The sequence below is a fragment of the Varroa jacobsoni genome, unplaced genomic scaffold (genome assembly GCF_002532875.2).
Source record: "Varroa jacobsoni isolate VJ856 unplaced genomic scaffold, vjacob_1.0 scaffold_723, whole genome shotgun sequence".
Lineage (NCBI taxonomy): Eukaryota > Metazoa > Arthropoda > Arachnida > Mesostigmata > Varroidae > Varroa > Varroa jacobsoni.
In genome coordinates, this window is record NW_019213625.1 from 46,938 (window position 1) to 54,685 (window position 7,748).

At 46.5% G+C, this 7,748-nt stretch overlaps 1 long non-coding RNA gene across 2 annotated transcripts in view; it reads right to left on the reverse strand.

Moving 5' to 3' along the window:
* LOC147753132 (uncharacterized) overlaps window positions 1-7,018 on the reverse strand; it is a 37,792-nt gene extending 30,774 nt beyond the window's left edge. The window contains exons 1-2 of one of the 2 annotated variants that reach the window (XR_015312101.1): window positions 6,794-7,018; window positions 5,999-6,205 (exon numbers count right to left, since the gene is read on the reverse strand). This is a non-coding gene — a long non-coding RNA (uncharacterized LOC147753132). Of the gene's footprint in view, window positions 1-5,895; window positions 6,206-6,793 lie in introns of those variants that run through there. The other variant, XR_015312102.1, reaches the window with a different exon arrangement.
* Between the last annotated feature and the right edge of the window lie 730 nt (window positions 7,019-7,748).

Sequence of the window (7,748 nt, forward strand, 5' to 3'; positions counted from 1 at the left end):
AAAAAAAAAAAAAAAAAAAAAAAAAAAAAGAAGCACAAAATAGACGAATACGACTATGTATTAAGTAAGTGTCCTGTCAGCGAACTTGCACTGGAAAGTGATTTAATGTGGCGATGCTCGAAAAGACGGTTGAGGATGATTTAAACGGAATGGAGTCTGGGCTAGAGACTCTCTCACACTGGAGCAGCAAATTTCGGTGTAAAAGACCAAAGAGATAAGGGGGCGAAGTCTGTCTTTCACTTGAGCCTTTAAAGGAGACAGTCTTCTTGGGTTCGATTATTCCCTAGCCTGACTGAGCCTAAAAAAGGAGAACAATGATTCTTTTCAAATGGGCAGTACCTTCATACGATGAAGAACAGCGAACATTCAGTGTATTTATCGTCTTTTCGTGTATGAAAATAGGTTTGGTGATGTGTTTAAGCAGGTTACTATAACCAGTGTAAATGGTATTTAGACAAGGCCCAATCAATCCAGTATCATAAGCGTCGGAAAAGAAATACTTTATATTACAATAGGAAGGCAAGGATGAAAATGTGATTTTTAATGTGGCTTCGTACCCTGTTGTGTCGACTATTGCCCTAATACCATGAGTATAGTCACGAAATTATGCTATAACACTGTTCTGTACATGTACCAGAATATCCGTTGATAAGCTATAGCGTACCAATTAGGTCATGATTTATTTAATGATGTACATAAAATTTTAGAATTCGATAAAAATTTCTGAATTGAATTAATTATCGGCCTATCTATGCTCCTCACCTAGGTCCGTGGGCTTGTCCGACCCGAAACGCCCCTTTACAGTGCATAAATTAGGCTGATTTTTTGTGGGTCTTTAAATTTCTCTTCTGGAAGGATTTGCATGGTGGGTGTAGCGGACTAGAAAAATACGTTTTTTTTTTTTTATAGAACATAACGTTCATTTGGTTCCTCGTAAACCGAGGCTAGCTTTACCGTTTAAAAACACCAACGCAGCCATTGACATCGTCTGATATATCATGAAATGCATGTCTCTGTGTAAATTGTACCGCATGAACGACTGTGCTCAATATGCGTTGCATGACGAAACTCTGTTTACACTATATTGCGGAAAAGCTATTGGGAAACAGCGAGCCGCCACTTATAGTTAACCCCGTATAACATATTTTTTAGCCTTTGCTTTCTACACGGGTAAAATAACACGTGTTTAACAGTAAAAGGGGTGCGAGTTAAAGCTCTGAGATCATTCTTTAGTACATAATGTCAGCACTGGTTGAAGGACACCGGAAAATGTAGTTTCAGGTTGGGACACACTGTTTATCGCGATGTTCTATTTCTTCGCTGGCGGAAGACTTTACCAGGCCTAACTTGGTCAGTGGGCAACAAAAAACCAAGGCGTTTACTAAACCCCACAATGAATGCTTTAATCTTCATAACGTACAAAGACAGTGCAATATATAAGGTATACAGTAAACGAGTAAACTGAGTCCTGACCAAAGGACACTGCATTACCGGTAATGCTGTCATGTCCCGAAATCCCAAGCGAACTTCTCTATCTTTCAAGTTGCTCATTTAATGGGATTAAGGAGACCTGGAGAACCGAACACGGCTCAGGAACAGTATGAATTTATAGCTATTGAGCAGTGGACTCCTGCTGTAAAGGTGCTGCAAAATATTTTTAACCAAACCAATTGAATTACTTCGTGCATCCGTATGTATCCGTGCCTATTCAAACCTGGTCAGAGCTACAGTGATTGCGGTTGCCTTAACGTTGGACTGTGTTGTCTACTCTGATGAAGACGATTAAATGAGACAATCTCAGAGACGCGACAAGCCCAGGAATGCTATTTAAGCATTGAGCACAAGGACTGAAACAATGATCCAGCCTTCGTCAGTATCGCAAGGTAGCAGTCGAAGCCGCTGATTCGGAGTAAGCTGACAACAACCATCTAGCTGACGGATAAGTATCGACTAGTGCAAACGTTAGGGCGCACGGAAGCTGGCCAAACACACCCCCGAAGACTACTGAATGCATCATGAAAATAGGTAGGAGAACGTCGGTAAGAAAGAGGAAGCCCAAGTAGAGGACGAAAACAGAAAAGAAAAGACGTCAAAGAGGAAAAGAAAGAGCAGACAAAAGGAAAACGACGATGAAGACGGACACTTAGAGACGAGCTAGTTTAGTCGGGGCGGCTCAGTTTGCACACGGGAGAGAACAGCCATATAGACGTTGGGATAGAAGCGAACCATCGACAAGGAGAAGACTTGACCATCACAGCATTCCCAAAAGACGAAGCGCAGGCTTGATCGCCAACTGCTTGCACAGCCGTCCGTTCGTTCGTCCAGCCGGCTGCTGCTGCCTCTACTACCCGCTGTCCCAGTCACTGTCAGTACCGCCTCGTGCTCCACTCATCGGAATCCTTTGTGCACCGCGATAGCCCCAACCCTATCTTCTCGCCCTAACGTTGCAGCTCCCATTACCCCTTTCAGCCCTTTCCTTGCCCCTGGGCTGCATGATACCAACACATGCGCACACAATACATACGAACGAGGATATCTCCGAATCCTCGGATCCTGCTTGCGCTCAACTCCGGCGTACCACTACTCACATTGTACACCGGCAGGACCGCCAGTAGGGCTACGGGCAAGCAAACGGGGCGTCGGTCGTTGGGGCTATTCTCCTTCAAACGAGGCAGCAGGGCCACCCCTGCTATATCCCTAGCTACCGCTATCCGGCATAAACGACCAAACTAGCGAGTGTCACTACCGCCGCTGCCAGCGGCATCGTCATCATCACCACAGCTACAGGACCACGGCCTCAATCTATGCCTCCATTCTTCTATTATAAGTTAGCTTGGACTCCGAGGAAAAGGCGCTGCTACCATTGCATCTGTCCTGCGTTGGTCGTCATTCCAAGACGAACAACGCAGCGCCACCTGGTGACCGATCAACGGCGATGGCGGCGGTGTACGACCCCAGGGGATGTGAGGAGCCAAGAGAGAGGGGAGCAAGCGAAAATGGAGATGTGGCCAGACCAAGAAGCCCCTTTGCGTTGAGAGAAACCCCCTAAGGACAGGGTATGCCTCTGCGCACCGCCCGTCCTCCGTGCAACCATCGTTGTCCTCCGTCCACATGTTAAATTTTCTCCCTCCTCTTGCAGCATCCCTTCGGCGCTGGCCCCCACCATCAGCCCAGCCAAACGCTCAACCCGACCCTGAAACCGACTCCCGCTGTTGCCACTGCGGCCGTCAGCCCAACGTTGCCCGAGAGCATTTATTCCCAGCGTTTACCACTGGCAACCGCTAGTGCAACGACGTCGACGTGGTTGGGCAAGACGAACCGACCCGCCGTGCTTCGTAGTAGCTATCACCACTCTGTGGGTCCGCACATTCCGCGCTTTACACATGTGCCCTTCCTCTCTGTCGCGTACACATCGCCTTTTGAAGAAAGGGCAACTAAGCAGTAGCTGCCGCCGTTATTTCGTTCGCTCAGCTCAGCAACGGCGGCGGCAGCAGTAGTAGAAGAAATAGTGAAGCAGTACGTTCTTTAAAAATCGAGGGACCTTCTCACTCGTAAGGATGCTGTCTGCTGGCCCTAGCTGGCCGGCTGGTTTCTGAGCTCGCTAAGCCGCCTGCCTGGTGTGCGAGAACCGGGAAAAAAGCCACTCGTTCAAAGTTGCCTCCTCGACTGCTGATGTAACTAGCCAAAACGACTTGTGTAGCGTTCGCACACCCTCCAGCGCTGAGAGTAGGCGCAGAGTGCAGAGGAAGCGCGGACGTTCCACACAAGAGGATGGTAAGGACGAAACATGAAAGAGGAACAACAGCAGTAGCAGCAGAGGGGCAGTAGATCCCCAAAGACAAGCATAGGAGCGGGTGAAGGCGGAGAGCTGGCGACCCCTGGGAGTCAGACAGAGCATTACAACGGTTCCTTGCTGCAGTTCACTGCCACTGCCACCGTCTTTGGAAGAGTGGAACGGCAGTAGCAGATAGGCTCAGACGCAGACATAGAGAATGGACCATGACGACGACAACAACGAATGGAAACCACTTATAAGCAGCCAGTAGCTAGAGGCCAAACGCTTATAGGTAGAAAGAAGTCTGGCTGACTAGCAGGACAACCCCCTTTTTTAGCGACGCGCAGGCCGTTCATCCCAAGAGTGAGTTTGCGGAGGAGAGAACTTGCGACTTTGGGATTGTAGGAGCGTAGTCGCTAGAAGGCCTGTGCTTGTCCGTTTCGGGGATTCGTGAGAGTTCGATGAAGAGAATGACGACGTAACGACCGGGGGCACTATGTCAGCCAAACACAGCAGCAGCTTGCTCGATCTTGGAAGAGTCGACCTGATCAGCCTCGAACCAGCTGGGGTTTGTGGCTTTTCTTTCCTAGGGTGAGCAGGTAAGCAGATAGACTAGTTCCCAGGCAGGCCGTAGTCGAATCTACTAGTACCTTAAGCTACTGTTTCTACCTTTTTTCTGTAGCAATGCAGTACCTAGATATACGACGAGAACAACAGTAGTTGCAACTCCAACAAACCAATAACGAAGAAAACAATGTGGCGTTGGTGGCGACGGTAGCGGAAGCGGGTCAGACCCAGGTAGACTACAACGCTCGTTAGCACTACACCCACAAATATTATTATAATTACGTTTAAAACAGCTACCAATGTATAAAGCCGGACCGTATGCATACTAACCGTTATTCTAAATCCTTGGTGGTTGCCTTCGTCCGCTATTGCTCGGCGTAACATTACGATAATATTATTGCATATTTTATAGGGTAACCAAGTCAATTAGCCCAGAGACGGCAGAATCTGTGGCGAGCCAAAAGGGCGTAGGCTGAAGCCCCCTTGCACATACACATACCTACAGGTTGCATTGCCAGCAGCAGGGTAAGCACTCATTCTCGACAAGACATCATCCAGCTGTAACTTGATGAGATGGTCGTGTGTACCATTTGATACTAAACCAGTTACCAAACACGATCGCCCTTGTTCTAAATGCAAGCAACAGCTAAATGAGTAGCATTCATACGGAAAGTTACTACCAGTAGGAACTATGGTCACGAGTGGCTGCACCTATTAAGTTTAGTGTTTTATCTTTTCGTGGACAAAGAACAAAAAAATAATGAACATGATGCAGCTTTTTTTTTCATTTCTTAATGATGTGTGCATTTAAACTGGCTGTTAGCTTAGGGTTTGGCCTACGGACCAGCATCTCTAATCTCAATGATTGACCCAGCCATGCGACACTTGACTGAGGCAGTGTCCTAATATCAAATATGCATATCTCCTGCAAATGAAACATTTCCATCTGTACAATGGAAGAATGACAGGAACCGTTCGCACGTCCTGTACACGATGACATATAAAAGACATGTTGGCCTTGACAAGTGACTTGGAAAGCTATCAAAACTGAGGTTAGCATTCTGTGATGACCGAGGAAGTATGACACAAATTTTAGAAAAAAGGATGCGTAAACTGAACTAAAACAAAAGTTAGCTGAAGACCAACATGCGCACCAATCTAGTTAAGCGGCAATAAAATAATCGAAAATTCAACGTTTCCTATCGTTGTAATTTGTACTTAAAACACCTAAGAACAATCTAGTTTTAATAAAGGAAGGAGTTTCTTAACATTCAGTAATATACTGGATTTCTAAAAAGGCAGAAGGCAGATGCTTCCTTCCGTCATGCTATAGCGTTACTATTTTTTTGCTTATTTATATTTTGTTTTAGATGATGTATCTAATCCTGTTTTGAAACGTTTTTGTACGTTTGCATAGTATCACGTTGAAACGAATGCGGCACGATGGCGTTACTTGAGTCCGATTTTTACGTAAATCATCATCTAATATGGATGATGATTTACGTAATGTTTTCGTTTTCTTCTACTGAAATTACAAGTAGTGTACTTTGTCGTTCCATGCCTTATTTAACGCAGTAGGATTTTATGAATAGCGCCAAGGGGACGCATGCGATCCATGTTGAACACGCTTAGTTCGTTAACGGTTTATCGACCTACTTGATAGTGACGCCGCATGTATATCGTTTTACGTAAATACAATAAGACAGCGTTGAGTCTCGTAAGGATGTAGCGCAGGTATCTTCCTTTCTCCGACGACGGGTGCAATTAGGCCGTTATGGACTCTCGAAAAATGTTTTCGTTCATAAAATTCCAAAGGGCCTAACAGAATCAGCTATCTTCACAGCAGCTGTACCGCAGTTGAGCCTAAAATTGATAAAACAGGATTAGCACAATAACAGCTGGATTCGAACCAACGATCATGGAACTGGAAATGTATGCATTGATGACTTTAAGACAGCCGCCTTTTAAGATAGACTGTGGAGACCAATGCTGCAGCAGGCACGCCCAAGTTCTGGTCAAATGCTACATAGAAGGTTTCCCTTGGAAACAGCGGGAAGCGATTAGCGGCTTGTATAATCTTACAAAATTTCACTTATATTCAATAATTCATAAGTAGATGCTATGAAATTTAAGCGTGTAGAGCTTAACATTGCAAATGGCAAATGTCACGCACTCCTACGGATCTCTCAGGCTGCACAGCTGATATACAGACCCTCAATACAGGTATGCGCAAAAAAGCAAAATGATTCCCTATTGTGGGCTAGGGACCTGACGGCTGTGAGCAGCAACGAAAACAAGCGACCCAAACGAAAAATGGGCCAAATACGGAAGAAATTTAGGTTTCAACAACTGTGGTCGTCGGCAGTTACTTGCCACTTATCTGGCACCACGCATCTTCATTAGCATCCCGCTTGCTATGCTCACCGAGCGCTACCTTCTCTCACAACTCACAATGTCGAGCTCAGACGTTCAGGCAGGACTGGGTTACTCCGTATTAGTCCCATACGACTGCTATTAGAACCACACCACCGGCACTGGCGGGATTTGGCCTCTTGTGCTGAGGAGGCATTTACATCTTTGCCCATCCTGTGTTGTTTGAGTTCTTTCCTCACCCCGAATTCCTTCACCGCGCAGTGATCATCAGCATCATTTGCACCATTGTCAGCGTCATCGTTATCATCACCGTCGCCGCCACTGCCATATTCCATCTAGAGAAGTCGCTTTTTATTTTTTAATCTCACTCCCTCGCTTTTCGACTCTCTGCTTGGGCTCTCCTTGTCTCTCTCACGCACGCACACTCACCCAATTTCTCACTTTCCTTCGATCTTCTTTTTGCCGTTCTGTATCTGTCTCACAGCACGACCAGCAGCAGCACCGCTAGCGTTCAGTTGGCGGCTCTAACTGGCTACACGTTTTTGGCAAACTGTGGCAGCCGCTTTCGTTGCTTTGGCGTTTGTGGGTGGCCCTGTCCAGTTAGCTCAATGCTGGTACGCTACCTCTGCTTCATAGGTAATGCAGACGCTATAGCAGCGCATAGCGTTCCTGTTAGAGAGAAAAGAACGCCATCCTAAAATAATATAGTTCTTCTTTGATCAGGCAGCAGTAAGGCTCACCGTGGCCTCTCCGTGGCTTTTCTTGCCCGGAGATTAACATGACTGGCAGCAACGCCACAGCAGCCTGGCAGACACTGAATAGAGGAAGGCTATGGCGTCTGCTGGCTTATTTAATGAAGTCCAGGCAACGGTAAAAGCGTCGAAGAAGATCGAGCCGTAGCTCACAGACTTCGTCTTTGCCTGTGCCCTTTCCGGCTTCAACCGCGAAGGTGAAGCTTTCAATAACCGATGGAAAAAGAGGGGTTGGGAGCATGAGGATAATGGGGTATTGAAGGCTGGAAGTTATTTCCCAA